At 37.4% G+C, this 16,570-nt stretch overlaps 1 non-coding gene across 1 annotated transcript; it reads right to left on the bottom strand.

The window, feature by feature from the left end:
• Positions 1–16,212: 16,212 nt before the first annotated feature.
• On the bottom strand, positions 16,213–16,284 carry TRNAL-AAG. The gene has a single exon. It is a non-coding gene; the product is annotated as a tRNA-Leu (tRNA).
• Between the last annotated feature and the right edge of the window lie 286 nt (positions 16,285–16,570).

Below are 16,570 nucleotides of genomic sequence, written 5' to 3'. Positions count from 1 at the left end.
AGCCATGAAATTAAAAGACACTTACTCCTTGGAAAGAAAGTTATGACCATCCTAGATAGCATATTTAAAAGCAGAGACATTATTTTGCCAACAAAAGTCTATCTAGTCAAGGCTATGGTTTTTCCTGTAGTCATGTGTGGATGTGAGTTGGATGGTGAAGAAAGCTGAGAGACAAAGAATTGATGCTTTTGAACTGTGGTGTTGAAGACTCTTGAGAGTCCCTTGGATTGCAAGAAGATCCAACCAGTCCATCCTAAAGGAGATCAGTCCTGGGTTTTCATTGGAAGGACTGATGTTGAAGCTGAAACTCCAATACTCCAATACTGTGGCCACCTCATGCGAAGAGTTGACCCATTGGAAAAAAACCCTAATGCTGAGAAAGATTGGGGGCAGGAGGAGAAGGGGATGACAGAGGATTAGATGGCTGGATGGCATCACTGACTGGATGGATGTGGGTTTGGGTAGACTCCAGTTGTTGGTTATGGACAGGGAGGCCTGGCGTGCTGTGATTCATGAGGTCACAAAGAGTCGGATATTACTGAGCTACTGAACTGAACTGAACTGATGAAAGAGAAAGAAGAGAGTGAAAAACCTGGCTTAAAGCTCAGTATTCAGAAAACTAAGATCATGGCATCTGGTCCCATCATTTCATGGCAAATAGATCGGGAAACAATGGAAACAGTGAGAGACTATTTTTTTGGGTTTCAAAATCTCTACAGATGGTGACTGCAGCCATGAAACTAAAAGACTCTTGCTCTTTGGAAGGAAAGTTTTGACCAATCTAGACAGCATATTAAAAAGCAGTGACACTATTTTTCGACAAAGTCATCTAGTCAAAGCTATGTTTTTTTCCAGTAGTCATGCATGGATGTGAGAGTTGGACTATAAAGGAAGCTGAGTGCTGAAGAATAGATTTTTTTGAACTGTGGTATTCAAGAAGACTCAAGAGTCCCTTAGACTGCAAGGAGATACAGCCAGTCCATCTTAAAGGAAATCAATCCTGAATATTCATTGGAAGGACCGAAGTTGACGTTCCAATACTTTGGCCACCTGATGTGAAGAACTGACTCATTGGAAAAGACCCTGATGCTGGGAAAAATTGAAGGCAGGAGGAGAAGGGGATGACAGAGAATTAGATGGTTGGATGGCATCACCGACTCCATGGTCATGGGTTTGAACAAGCTCTGGGAGTTGGTGATGTACATGGAAGCCTGGCATGCTGTAGTCCATGGGGTCAAGAGTGACTGAAATGATACTGATACTGATACTAAAAGAGAGTTGAGGCAGTATTATTTTCTGAAATTTTAATCACCTCCCTTATAATATTTATTCTCTGCTAGTCTTTGACTTGCATAACTTTTGATTCCCTGACTGTTTGATTCCATCTTTCCTAGGAACTCCCTCTAGACTCCAGATAAGTGATATGGTCCTGATTTCAAGTTTGGTTTCTAGGATTCATCCAAGTGCCACCTATCCAGCATAAGTATTATTATATCCAAGCTGTTTACAGAACTAACTATTTTGAAGTACTTTTTGGTTCACTCTTTACCTGAGATTTTAGATTTTATGTGTTCTCACTGAAGAGGATTCTCTAAAAAGCACAAGATAGATCTTTAATAAAGGCATCAGTTTTGAGGAAAGAATTTACCACTCAAACTTGTTTGATTCAATCCCACCTTGATTAACCAGAGGCAAAATAAAAGGAAACAATTCAGAGTAAAGAAGGGAACCTCTAGGAGCTTACATGTTTTTCTTAACCCTGCTTAGAGGTTAAGGATGAGAATATCACTTTTTTTTTTTTTTTTTACCATGATATAAACCACCTCTACTTTAATACACTAATCTAGTTGCCTGGGTTTGTGCTTGTGTGATCCCTTATGGATCATAGCCTAATTCATCATCATTCTTGTCAGACCATTCTTCTGGAGCGAAAACCATCTCAATAGTTACCTAAACATATTGCGTTGAACTAACTACATCAGCCATGTTTATTGAATAGCATGACTGACGATCAACAGTTGGAAAGTTCATCATGGTATTGATACACCATAGTTTGTGCCTAGCTACAGGGAAGATTTCATATTCCAAACCCACTGTTACAGGGCATATCTTGCATTACTCAGGGATAGGTGTCAAGGCTGTTTGTTTTGGATAGAAGTCCCTTTTAGTTTTGGAGTTCTGTCTTTGTTCATTAATATATATTAGTACTTACTGGAACAGGCACTATTCTAGGTGCTGGGGTTTAGCAAAGCCTTTGACTGTGTGGATCACAATAAACTGTGCAAAATTCTGAAAGAGATGGGAATACCAGACCACCTGACCTGCCTCTTGAGAAATCTGTATGCAGGTCAGGAAGCAACAGTTAGAACTGGACATGGAACAACAGACTGGTTCCAAATAGAAAAAGGAGTACTTCAAGGCTGTATATTGTCACCCTGCTTATTTAACTTCTTTTTTTTTAATTGGCTTATTTTATTTCCTAATTTAGAAAGCATCTAAAACAGAATTTACCTCTTTTTAAAATTTACTTTTATTTTTTTTAATTTTACTTTATTTTACTTTACAATACTGTATTGGTTTTGCCATACATTGGCATGAATCCGCCACAGGTGTACATGAGTTCCCAATCCTGAACCCCCCTCCCACCTTCCTCCCCATATCATCTCTCTGGGTCATCCCAGTGCACCAGCCCCAAGCATCCTGTATCCTGCATTGAACCTAGACTGGTGATTTGTTTCTTACATGATAGTATACATGTTTCAATGCCAATCTCCCAAATCATCCCATCCTCTCCCTCTCCCACAGAGTCCAAAAGTCTGTTCTATACATCTGTGTCTCTTTTGCTGTCTCGCATACAGGGTTATCATTATCATCTTTCTAAATTCCATATATATGTGGTAGTATACTGTATTGGTGTTTTTCATTCCGGCTTACTTCACTCTGTATAATTGGCTCCAGTTTCATCCACCTCATTAGAACTGATATTGTCACCCTGCTTACTTAACTTCTATGCAGAGTACATCATGAGAAACGCTGGGCTGGAAGAAACACAAACTGGAATCAAGATTGCTGGGAGAAATCTCAATAACCTCATATTTACATATGACACCACCCTTATGGCAGAAAGTGAAGAGGAACTAAAAAGCCTCTTGATGAAATTAAAAGAGGAGAGTGAAAAAGTTGGCTTAAAGCTCAACACTCAGAAAACAAAGATCATGGCATCTGGTCCCATCACTTCATGGGAAATAGATGGGGAAACAGTGGAAACAGTGTCAGACTTTATTTTTGGGGGGCTCCAAAATCACTTGCAGATGGTGAATGCAGCCATGAAAATTAAAAGATGCTTACTCCTTGGAAGAAAAGTTATGACCAACCTAGATAGCATGTTGAAAAGCAGAGACATTACTTTGCCAACAAAGGTCTGTCTAGTCAAGGCTATGGTTTTTCCAGTGGTCATGTATGGATGTGGGAGTTTGACTGTGAAGAAAGCTGAGCCCTGAAGAATTGATGCTTTTGAACTGTGGTGTTGGAGAAGACTCTTGAGAGTCCCTTCGACTGCAAGGAGATCCAACCACACCATTCTGAAGGAGATCAACCCTGGGATTTCCTTGGAGGGAATGATGCTGAAGCTGAAACTCCAGTACTTTGGATACCTCATGTGAAGAGTTGACTCATTGGAAAAGACTCTGATACTGGGAGGGATTTGGGGCAGGAGGAGAAAGGGACGACAGAGGATGACATGGCTGTATAGTATCACTGACTCGATGGACGTGGGTCTGAGTGAACTCTGGGGGTTGGTGATGGACAGGGAGGCCTGGCATGCTGCGATTCATGGGGTCGCAAAGAATTGGATACAACTGAGCAACTGAACTGAACTTAACTGAACTGAAAACATACTGTGTCAGTACCATTGTGACGTTTGTAGTCTGGTGGGAGGGAGACAGTACGGGAGCTGGTGAAGCATGCAACAAAGATAAGTAGAGGGAAAAGGAAAGTGTGTTGGGGGTACTATCTTCTACAGGGAAATCAGATATGACATTTAATTTTTGATAATGAAACTTACAGTTGAAGAATACATATTTCTAAGAGCTCCTATGAAATTAATCTATCATTAGTCTTTTAGTGATAGGAAAATCATAGTTCTTTCAGTAAACATTTTCTCTTTCCTTTCTATGACATGTTCTTACTCAGTCTTTGATACTGAAACCCACCATGTGTTTTTTTATGCTGAGTCACTCATGGTGCTAAAACATAAAATATGATCTTTATATGTGATAGGTGAAGAACTTTAAAACTGGCAAACTGCTTTTTGAATGTCTTCTATCTGTGCTGATTTCAGTTAGTAGATACAAACTTGCCTGGGCTTAGCATTGGGAGAGGATACCAAATATTTTAATGTAATTGTTTTAGAGGAAGAAATCTTCTAATTGACTATAGTGTCTTGAAATCTCCTCACTGTGTATCTTATGAACAAATTTTTGCCTTGGTTATTTATTTCCAAAACTTCCTTGTATGTGGTTTTGACATATCAGGACTTATATAGGTTATATGCTAACCCTGGCTTCCCAAGTGGCTCAGTGGTAAAGAATCCGGCTGTCAATGCAGGAGATGCAGAAAACCCGGGTTCAATCCTCCGTCAGGAAAATCACCTGGAGGAGGAAATGGCAACCTAGTCCAATATTTTTGCCTGGAAAAATCTCATGGACAGAGGAGCCTGATAGGCTATAGTCCATAGGGCCTCAAAGAGTCAGACACAACTGAAGGACTGAGCACACCACACACACATCCTAACCCTACATCTTTCACTCTTTATTCTATAGTATCTCTTATCTTGAATAATCATTTGACACACAGAATGAATGAAAATGTTCATTCTTATTTTTATCATGGATAACTAACTAACATAGGCTATTGCTGACTTCCCCTTCTCTGAATGTAATACTGGAGAGACTACATTAATGTGAGTGAATTTGAAAGATTCTGAAACTTAACATAAGAACTGAAATGAGATAAGTATGTGGAGGCCAAACATTTTTGATTGCAGTGTCAGATAGAAATGATAAGAGCTGGATTCCTAAGAACAGCAAGAGGCTAGGGGTTAATACTTTGCTTTTGTCCTTTTCCTCATTTCCCAGTGTGAGCCCAGTGATAGTCTAGGTTTTACAGGTAAACATTAGCAATTCAGTATCTGGCAGAGGGATCTGTGGGGTTGAGTGTTCCCTTCTTCTCTCTACTTAACTCCAAAGATCACCTGATTAAAATCCAGAAAGACAATTAAAAACTTTGATGTTCAGGACAGTTACTTGAGAGAGTGTTACACAGTAGAAAAAGATGGACACGGAGGAATGGCAGCCTGTAGTTAATACCAGAGACTCTGCCCTGAGACTTAAGTTTTCTCAATAATTTTAAAATGTGATGAAGTAAAATTAATGGATGTTTAAAAATAAGAATTTTAAATAAGCATATTTTCAAATGTATAAATATGCCTTTAAAATGTTTGGATAATGGAAATACAAAATAGGAGTAGGAAGGTATTAAAATAATCAACCTCAAATATTACATGCCAAGTTTTGAAATAAATAAGCCAACAGTTGGTTCAATACAACACTGAATTAGGAAGTAAAATATTAAACTGATAGTTCTTTCAGAGGGCATTAGAAGGAGATGACCAAATATAAAATATAAAATAAAAAAAAATTAAAAGGTCAAGATATGAGAGTAGACAAACATGAAAAAGAAAAATACTTGGAGGGGAGGGAATATTAAAGAAAACACTTACTTAAAATTTTCCCAAATAAGGAAATAATTGTTCAGTCTCTGATTCATGTCCAATTATTTGCAACCCTATGAATTGTAGCATGCCAGGTTTTCCTCTCCTTCAATATCTCCCAGAGATTACTCAAACTCATGTCCATTGAGTCAATGGTACCATCTAACCATCTCATCCTCTGTTGCTCCCTTCTCCTCCTGCCCTCAATCTTTCCCAGCATCAGTGTCTTTTCCAATGAGTCAGCTCTTCACATAAGTGGCCAAAGTATTGGAACTTCAGCTTCAGTCCTTCCAATGAACATTCAGGACTAATTTCCTTTAGGATTGACTGGTTTGATCACCTTTCAGTCCAAGGGACTCTCAAGAGTCTTTTCCAACACCACAGTGCCAAAGCATTAATTCTTCCATGCTCAGCCTTCTTTATGGTTCAACACTCACATCTGTGCATGACTACTGAAAAAACCATAGTTTTGATGATACAGACCTTTGTCAGAAAAGTGATGTTTCTGCTTTTTAATATGTTGTCTAGATTGGTCTTGGCTTTTCTTCCAAGGAGCAAGCATCTTTTAACTTCATGGCTGCAGTCACCATCCCCAGCGATTTTGGAGTCCAAGAAAATAAAAGCCCAAAAGTTTGTGAGTTATCCAGCCCAGCATATCACATGATGCACTCTGCATGTAAGTTAAATAAGTAAGGTGACAAATATACAGCCTTGATGTACTCCTTTCCCAGTTTTGAGCCAGTCTATTGTTCCATGCCCAGTTCTAGCCTAGTTTTATTTATTATCACTGTTTCCACTTTTCCCCCATCTATTTGCCAAGAAGTGTTGGGACCAGATGCCATGATCTTTGTTTTCTGAATGTTGAATTTTTAAGCCAGCTTTTCACTCTCCTCTTTCATTTGCATCGAGAGGTTTTTTAGTTCCTCTTCACTTTCTGCCATTAAAATGGTATCAAATGCATATCTGAGGTTTTTGATATTTCTCCCAACAATCTTGATTCCAGCTTGTGAGTCATGCAGCCCAGCATTTCACATGATGCACTCTGCATTTAAGTTAAATAAGCAGGGTGACAAATAAATGGCCTTGATGTACTCTTTTCCCAATTTTGAACCAGTCTGTTGTTCCATGCCTGGTTCTAGCTGTTGCTTCTTGACCTACATACAGGTTTCTTAGGAGGCAGGTCAGGTGCTTGGGTATTCCCATCTCTTGAAGAAAATTCCATGGTTTGTTGTGATCCACACAGTCAAAGGCTTTAGTATACTCAATGAAGCAGAAGTTTTTTGGAATTCCCTTGCATTTTTCTGTGATCCAGTGGATATTATCAATTTGGTCTCTGCCTCCTCTGCCTTTTCTAAATCTAACTTAAACATCTGGAAGTTCTCAGTTCAAATACTGCTAACACCTATTTTGAAGTATTTTGAGTGTTTCCTTGCTAGCATGTGAAATGAGTACAATTGTATGGTAATTTGAATATTCTTTGGTATTGCCATTCTTTAGTGGCATTGGATTGAAAAGTTACCTTTTCCAGCGTTGTGGTCATTTCTGAGTTTTCTAAATTTGCTGGCATATTGAGTGCAGCACTTTCACAGCATCATCTTTTGAGATTTGAAATAGCTCAGCTAGAATTCCATCACCTTCTCTAGCTTTGTTCATAGTAATGCTTCCTAAGGCCCATTTGACTTCACACTCCAGGATGTCTGGCTCTAGGTGAGTGACCACAACATCATGGTTATCTGGGTCATTAAGATCTTTTCTGTATAGTTCTTCTGTGTGTTCTTGCTTCCTTTTCTTAACCTCTTCTGCTTTTGTTAGGTCCTTGCCATTTCTGTCCTTTATTGTACCCATCTTTGCATGAAATATTCTCTTGGTATCTCTAATTTCCTTGAAGAGATCTCTAGTCTTTCCCACTCTAAGGAAATGAATAGGGTATTAGAACATTTTAAACAAAGCTCATGCACTAAACAGATCAAAGTATTCACACCTGAATTCAATCACTTGTAAATCTCAGAGCTCAAGAATTATAAGTCCCAAGAAAGACAGCACATTGACTTAGATATTCCAACAGCATCACTGAATGAAAGAAGAAAACAGGAAAGGTTTTCAAAGATCTGAAACAAAAGAGAAATTATAACTAGACATTACTAGGAAATTATAACTAGACTGGTTATAACTAGACATTACAAGGAAAAGTGACAAATTTTACTCTTCCACTTATGAAATAACCATTTATCTTCCTTGTATTTGTTTTCCAAGGTACATAAATGGTAGAAACCAAGAATGAAAACTCTAGGATGATGGCTATATGTATGCATGGTGATAGAGGGATAGGAATTTGGGGCAGAGGACGAGAGGGAAGTGGTAATTTGTTGTGATTCTTGTGGTCTGGTAGATAAATCAAATAAAAATAAGTATAAAAACAGACATAGGAAAAATAATTATAAATACATGACTTAAATAGCTACACATAACTATCGTTACAATAAAAATTAATAGGTATACCTCCAGTTAAACATGGTGGAGTGATGAAATGTTTGTCTTCTACTCTCTCCTGAAAGTATACTTGTATGTGTATTCTCAATCCATCGTTTGTGTCTGTCTCTTTGTGATCTCATGGACTGTAGCTTTCCAGGCTCATCTGTCCATGGAACTTTCCAGGCAAGAAAACTGGAGTGGGTTGCTATTTCCTTCTCCAAAAATATATATTCAAATAAACTTACATGAATAACAGTTGGCAAAAAGAGAATTGGAAGGAAGACAACATTGGATGAGAGGTGTCAACATAATTATGGAGGGTGTAAGTAAATCAGAAAGTGGTCACTTACTGAAAACTGAGGATGCTGAAATTTAAATGTGGCAAAGGGGAAGACAACAAGAAGATGATTATTTGCCTGCCCCACACACAATGATCAGGATTCTAGGGCCTGGATACTTCCAGGGAGTTGGTGCTCAAAAGAAGTGGACTAAAAAGCTAAAAGGATTTGTGGAATATCATAGATAGCTTCCTCCATTGCAGTCGCCAAACAACTACAATTCTCTCACCATGAAAAGACAAAGAAAATTGAAAAGGCGCTTCTACAGTCAAAGACTCTAGGCATAGCAAAGGACAATGGATGGGGCATGTTACTGAAAACAGAGGAATTATAATCAATGTCTATATTCATGGTAAATAACTGTGGACTCACTTCTTCTACTCATCTTCCAGAAGCTGTTAATGGGACTTTAGCCTTTATTGAAGAGAGAAGACTCCTTCGTGGAGAAATTAAATGGTATAAAGAATTTAGCTAGTGGAATTAGTTGTCTCCAAAGGAATAGGCGAGGCATTTTGTCTTATCATAATATAGTGATATGCCCCCAACTAAAACCTCAAAGTTAGCCAACCATACTATTCATGCAAGATTTTTACTCTCAAATATAAATGAAGAGCCATGGACCTGTAGATATCCCAGACAGCATCTTATATCAAAGAAAAATGAATAAAACCAGCTAAGATTTTTTAAAAAAATATTAAAACTTGCAAAAATACAATATCCCTAGAGATAGAAGATAATATACATTTATACAATAAAAATTATATAGAAAGGAACACTCAGAAAATGAGGAAATGTTCTTGGAATGACAATATGAGAGCAGAAGAAAAAAAGTGGGAAAAGTATGGAATATCCAAAGAGTAAGCTTAAAAATGCAGAGATGAAAAAATGTTATGAAAAATAAGCATTTAGAGAATCAATCTAGATAAGTTTGTATCTGGAAAATTATCCAGAAACAATATGAAGAAAGAAAATGGAGAGAAGATAATAATTGAAGATATACTAAAGACTGTCACTTTCAACAATACATAGGATTAAATGTTCTACAAGTATTTCTGCTATGAAACAATTTAAAATACTGGGTGATATGTGAGTCATATCTCAAGCTGTTATAATTTTGTAATGTTTGAAAACATTTTTTAAAAATTACAAAGCTGAATCAAGAAAGTAAGCAAACTCCCATCCAGGCAGGAATGGTCCAGGAGCATGAATCCAGTTTAGTCTGTGTGTTGAGTTCATAGATGCCCTAAGGGCACTTGCCTCAGGAACTTGAGTTTTAATGGTTGCAGTGAGGAAAAGAAGTAAGACTTAGTGTCTGTGCAAGGTAGAGAATCATAATAATAGCCCTACACAGAGATTAAAGAAGGTCTACAATCTCAGTGTCAGAGAAACTAAAAATAATCCATTCTCTAAAGGCAGTTGTTTGACACATTTGCCACAGCTTTGGCACTTGTTTGTAGAATGAAAAGTCACCCCAGAGAATTCATAACTGTAAGTCACCCTCATGCAAGACTGCTTTAAATTCCCACTACACAGGTGGTATCAAAAACATCCAACCTTGGAAATTAATTTGATGAGACCCCAAGTTAGGAGCACCTTGAACAATCACAGATATTCTCTATAGGACTGCACCTTCACAGCAAGGCTCATAGAATTCATTCCGATAAATCAGTGCACATGTGCTCACAATTAAGAAAAAAATCACAAAATGCTAGAGTAAAACAGCAGTCTACCTTCCTTTACCCCAGAGATAATCACTTTTAAGCCTTCAGTCTTTTCTTCTGTTATTTAACTTCCATATTTACAAAGGATATAAATAAGCAACATATTTATTCTGCAGTTTATTTTTTGTAGATGAGACTATATTATCTTATTACTATGTAAGAAGAGCATTTTAGTTTTTTGTCTGCCTCCCTGCCCAGTATTTGTTCACACACTTATAACAAATGAACATTCACTAGTCCCAGTCACATAATACAGTAAAAAAATTTTTAAATCAATTTTAGAGTTCTTGAGTTTCGATTATTTTGAAAAAAAGGCAGTTTACTTTTGAGCCACAGGAACTATATTTGTAATCAAAGTATAGCTTTTTTCCCCTACTGAAGTAAGGTTTAATCTCTATTTTCATTAGCTCTTTTTTATGTCCTAAGAATTTATCTTTAACTTACTCCCACAGGTACAAAACTCCTTCAGTGCTGAAGTACCTCAGGTCATAAAACCACCTACATTTCTAAAGAAACCCTCCCTTAGTGCCCTCAGTTCCCCTGTCTGCTTCACTTGCTTTCTAGCTCTGCTGCCCACTTACAAGCCTGGTTTTTATTTCAGCGATATGCTGAGCACCTTCTTTGCCACCTGCCTGAGTAAGATTCCATGATCCTTGGTCCCCCTGCATTTCTGTTATTACTTTTTAATTTATTCATTTATTTTTGGTTACTCAGTCCTCCAATAGCATACTAAGGAAAGTGTGCATTGGATTCTATGTTTATAATGTTTGCATGTCTAAAAAAATCTTTAATTCTGGGGAGCTAATCAAAGAAAAAAAGACTAGAATGACTAATATGCATAGAAGGAGGTTTTTGGTCTCATCAGCAATTCAGAGAATCATGTCACAGGGAAGATGTGAGAAATTCTGTGGTATGGGAATAGAGATATTCCAGGATAGTGGATGGTTTCAGGAGTGCTCAGGAACATGCGTCAGTGATCCATCTAGTTTCTTTTTATTATTATTATTATTTTTTTTTTAATTTTTATTTTTACTTTATTTTACTTTACAATACTGTATTGGTTTTGCCATACATTGACATGAATCTGCCACGGGTGTACATGAGTTCCCAAACATGAACCCCCCTCCCACCTCTCACCCCATATCATCTCTCTGGATCATCCCCATGCACCAGCCCCAAGCATCCTGCATCCTGCATCCTGCATCAAACATAGACTGGCGATTCATTTCTTACATGATAGTATACATGTTTCAATGCCATTCTCCCAAATCATCCCACCCTCTCCCTCTCCCTCAGAGTCTAAAAGTCGGCTCTACACATCTGTGTCTCTTTTGCTGTCTTGCATACAGGGTCATCATTACCATCTTTCTAAATTCCATATATATGTGTTAGTATACTATATTGGTGTTTTTCTTTCTGGCTTACTTCACTCTGTATAATCAGCTCCAGTTTCATCCATCTCATTAGAACTGATTCAAATCTATTCTTTTTAATGGCTGAGTAATACTCCATTGTGTATATGTACCATAGCTTTCTTATCCATTCGTCTGCTGATGGACATCTAGGTTTTTCCATGTCCTGGCTATTATAAACAGTGCTGCGATGAACATTGGGGTACATGTGTCCCTTTCAATTCTGGTTTCCTCGGTGTGTATGCCCAGCAGTGGAATTGCTGAGTCATATGGCAGTTCTATTTGCAAATTTTTAAGGACTCTCCACACTGTTCTCCATAGTGGCTGTAATAGTTTGCATTCCCACCAACAGTGCAAGAGGGTTCCCTTTTCTCCACACCCTCTCCAGCATTTATTGCTTGCAGACTTTTGGATCGCAGACATTCTGACTGGTGTGAAGTGGTACCTCATTGTGGTCTTGATTTGCATTTCTCTAATAATGAGTGATGTTGAGCATCTTTTCATGTGTTTGTTAGCCATCCGTATGTCTTTGGAGAAATGTCCATTTAGTTCTTTGGCCCATTTTTTGATTGGATCATTTATTTTTCTGGAATTGAGCTGCAGGAGTTGCTTGTATATTTTTGAGATTAGTTGTTTGTCCGTTGCTTCATTTGTTATTATTTTCTCCTATTCAGAAGGCTGTCTTTTCACCTTGCTTATAGTTTCCTTTGTTGTGCAGAAGCTTTTAATTTTAATTAGATCCCAGTTGTTTATTTTTGCTTTTATTTCCAGAATTCTGGGAGATGGATCATAAAGACCTATATACAGAAAACTATAAAACACTGATGAAAGAAATCAAAGAGGACACTAATAGATGGAGAAATATACCATGTTCATGGGTTGGAAGAATCAATATAGTGAAAATGAGTATACTACCCAAAGCAATCTAAAGATTCAATGCAATCCCTATCAAGCTACCAGTGGTATTTTTCACAGAACTAGAACAAATAATTTCAAGATTTGTATGGAAATACAAAAAACCTCGAATAGCCAAAGCAATCTTGAGAAAGAAGAATGAAACTGGAGGAATCAACTTGCCTGACTTCAGGCTCTACTACAAAGCCACAGTCATCAAGACAGTATGGTACTGGCACAAAGACAGAAATATAGATCAATGGAACAAAATAGAAAGCCCAGAGATAAATCCACACACATATGGACACCTTATCTTTGACAAAGGAGGCAAGAATATACAATGGAGTAAAGACAATCTCTTTAACAAGTGGTGCTGGGAAAACTGGTCAACCACTTGAAAAAGAATGAAACTAGATCACTTTCTAACACCACACACAAAAATAAACTCAAAATGGATTAAAGATCTAAATGTAAGACCAGAAACTACAAAACTCCTAGAGGAGAACATGGGCAAAACACTCTCCGACATAAATCACAGCAGGATCCTCTAGTTTCAATAATATTCAGATCCAGTGTGTGTTGGTTTTCATTCTGATGGATTACACCTTTAAAAATATTTCATTTTGAGCATTGCCAAGTACAAAGAGTTATGCTACCCATTGCAGTGTCATTTCCTGTGTGTTAAGTAAAAAGGGATAATCTCCTCCTTCTTACCATCACCCAAGGATAAATTTAGACTTTTCATAGTAGTGAAAGGTAGTGTAATTGTTTTTATGGAGAAGAATTTTAATTAGAAAAAAATACAAGTAACTCAACTTGGACTAGACTCATTATTATAGAGTGATATGCCAATTAAAACAACATATTTGAATATTTAATGTATCAAAAATATTCAACTGTAGAAAATTCATGTATTTTATATGTGTAGGTATAAATGTATAAGAAGAAATATTTCTTGTTTCAAGGATTTTACACACTATAAGTAAAGAAAGACTCACTTACAAAGAAGACATTAGAACTTAAAAGGTGATGAGGACTCTAATAAGGAGACATGTTGGTATTTGATAATGGGGATTACTGCTAGTTGAAAAACTTCATGGTTAGAACCTTAATGAATAAGATACTAACCATATTTAACATATGGATATCTGAAGTAAATAGTTTACAAAGATTCACAGTGTTTCAAAACCCTAGAGAACACTCTGAGAGCTTGAAATAGCTGAAATAGAAGAGGAAATGTCCAACTTGTACTTCAGGGCTATTCTTATGGTTTCTAATGTTGACTAGCTTTGCTGACCATCTTCTAAGAAACAATTTATAATATTTATTTCTCCATATGTTTTTCATGTTCAGAGTAGGTAAGCTGACATAGTTCAATAGAATAAGCACATTTTATATTAACTGCACATGCAATTATGTAATTTTATCAGAAAATATAAAGGTTACTTGCAAATTTATTTGACCTAGTGTATAAAAGCAGCTTCTCTGGTGGTTCAGTGGTAAAGAAACGAAAAGAGTAAAGTGAAAATGTTAGTTGTTCAGTCGTGTCTGACTCTTTGTGACCCCATGGACTGTAGCCTGCCAGGCTCCTTTAGTCCATGGAATTCTCCAGGCAAGAGTACTGGAGAGGGTAGCCATTTCTTTCTCCAGGGGATCATCCCAACCCAGGGATTTAACCTGGTTCTTGTGCATTGCAGGCAGAATCTTTACCATCTGAGCCACGAGGGAAGCCCAGAACCCACCTCCAATATAAGAGACACAGGTTTGATCCCTGGAACAGGAAGATCCTCTAGAGAAGAAAGTGGCAACCTCCTGCAGTATTCTTGCCTGGGAAATCTCAGGCTCAGAGAAGCCTGTCAGGCTACAGTCCATGGGGTTACAAAAGAGTTGGACATGATTTAGTGACTAAACAAGAAACAATATTTATAAAAGTGAGTAGTTTAATTTTAGTCCCTACTAGTGTTTTATTTTATTAAATCAGTTTTGTTTAAAACCACAATAAAATGATTATATTGGTGATTAATGAGTGACTGGAATTATTTCATAAGGTTAGAAATGTGTTACTTTTTACAGTTATTTTTTTTGTCCATCTTGAGGAGTTTGTACATGAAGTGGCAATTGCAATTCTTGAGATGAAACTTGCCTTTCAAAGGCCACAGTCATGTATGTGAGAACTTTGTAAAGATGCCACTTGGGTATTTGAGCTGCTGATTGCAATTCAAATGAGAAAAGGAGGATTATAAGGGTACTTCTTGATGCTTGTACTTTCTAACTCACAACTTTCATATTCAAATGATATTTTACAGGTCATTGAGTTCTCATCTAGAAAAATTTTATAGTTGTGGGAACTTTAAGGTTCTGATTACAGGGGAAAAACATGCTTATGGCATCCATGCGAATATTCTCTCTGGTCCATTGACCAACTTGCAATGATGCTATCCATTTGTTCTGCCCTAAGATTTTTTCAAATCACTTTCTACTCCTTTTTTCTTTAGATTCATTCTATTGATTGTATTTTATTTTCATTTAATTGATTTGGATTTAATCCAGAAATGATGAAAAGATCAGGGGCTCCAAATTCAGTGAAATATGTGTTCAAATCCCAGGTCTGTTATTTATCAGCTATGTCTCTTTAAGCAATTTATTCTGCTTTACTTTTCTTAAAAAATGGGATAAAATGTCATTGAGCTTATTAACAATTAGATGAAATGCCTCATGCAAAATGGCTTAACATAGCGTCTGGCTTTCTAAGAAGTATTCAGTAATCCCGTCCTCTTCCTTCTTAAATAAAGCTAGTATTTCAGCTTTTCAGTATACATGCTAAGACCTTAAGTTGAGCTGCCCCACCTTTGGTGACTTAGATTCCTGTTAATTAGTCATGTCCATTGTTTTTTAAATGTGTGAGGTTATAGTTGATTGGTTGTGAGTAATAATAAAACATTTGGAGTATTTTTTTTTTTTTTGGACTGAATACAGAACTTCTACCTCTCTCTTCATTGTCCTTCTCTAGCTTTGTTTGTAAATTTTTAACAGCATTAATTAGCTCACCACTCCATTTTACATAGGTTAAACTACATTGGTTCTTAATTAGATAACCTAATTCTTATGCTAAAATGATCAGAGCTTCTCTGGTAGCTCTCAGCTGGTAAAGAACCCACCTGCAATGCAAGAGACCCTGGTTTGATTCCTGGCTCAGGGAGATTCACTGGAGAAGGGATATGCTGCCCACTCCAGTATTCATGGGCTTTCCTGGTGGCTCAGACGATAAAGAATTTGCCTGCAATGCAGGAGACCTAGGTTCGATCTCTGGGTTGGGAAGATCCCCTGGAGGAGAGCATGGCAACCCACTCCAGTATTTTTAGTGCTTCCCTGGTAGTTTAGCTGGTAAAGAATCTGCCTGCAATGCAAGAGAACCCAGTTTGATTCCTGGGTCAGGAAGATCCACTGGAGAAGGGATAGGCTAATCCTTAACGTGAACATGAAGTCGCTCAGTCGTGTCCTACTCTTTGCTACCCCATGGACTGTAGCCTACCAGGCTCCTCTGTCCATGGGATTTTCCAGGCTACAGTACTGGAGTGGATTGCCATTTCCTTCTCCAAGGGATCTTCCCAACCCAGGGATCGAACCTGGGTCTCCTGCATCTTAGACAGACACTTTACCGTCTGAGCCACCAGGGAAGTCCTTAACAGCATTAATTAACTCACCCCTCCTAAAATGATCATGACTTATTATGTTGAACCATAAGAATTAGCTCAAACTAATACATTCAAAAAGAAATAATAACATTTGAGACAAGTTTAATAAATATTGATTTTACATTATGATGGGCTTTGCATCAGTTCTTTATTCCTATGTACAACGTGCATATATGTGTGAGAAAAAACATGAAGTGATAGATGAACCCTGGTTTCTTAAGAGAAAATGAGTCTTGCAGAAAGCAGTTATGTAAGTAGTAATTTGGGG

Source organism: Oryx dammah, unplaced genomic scaffold (assembly GCF_014754425.2).
Source record: "Oryx dammah isolate SB20612 unplaced genomic scaffold, SCBI_Odam_1.1 HiC_scaffold_11164, whole genome shotgun sequence".
Taxonomy (NCBI): Eukaryota; Metazoa; Chordata; class Mammalia; order Artiodactyla; family Bovidae; genus Oryx; species Oryx dammah.
This window is presented reverse-complemented; position numbering and strand designations above follow the sequence as displayed.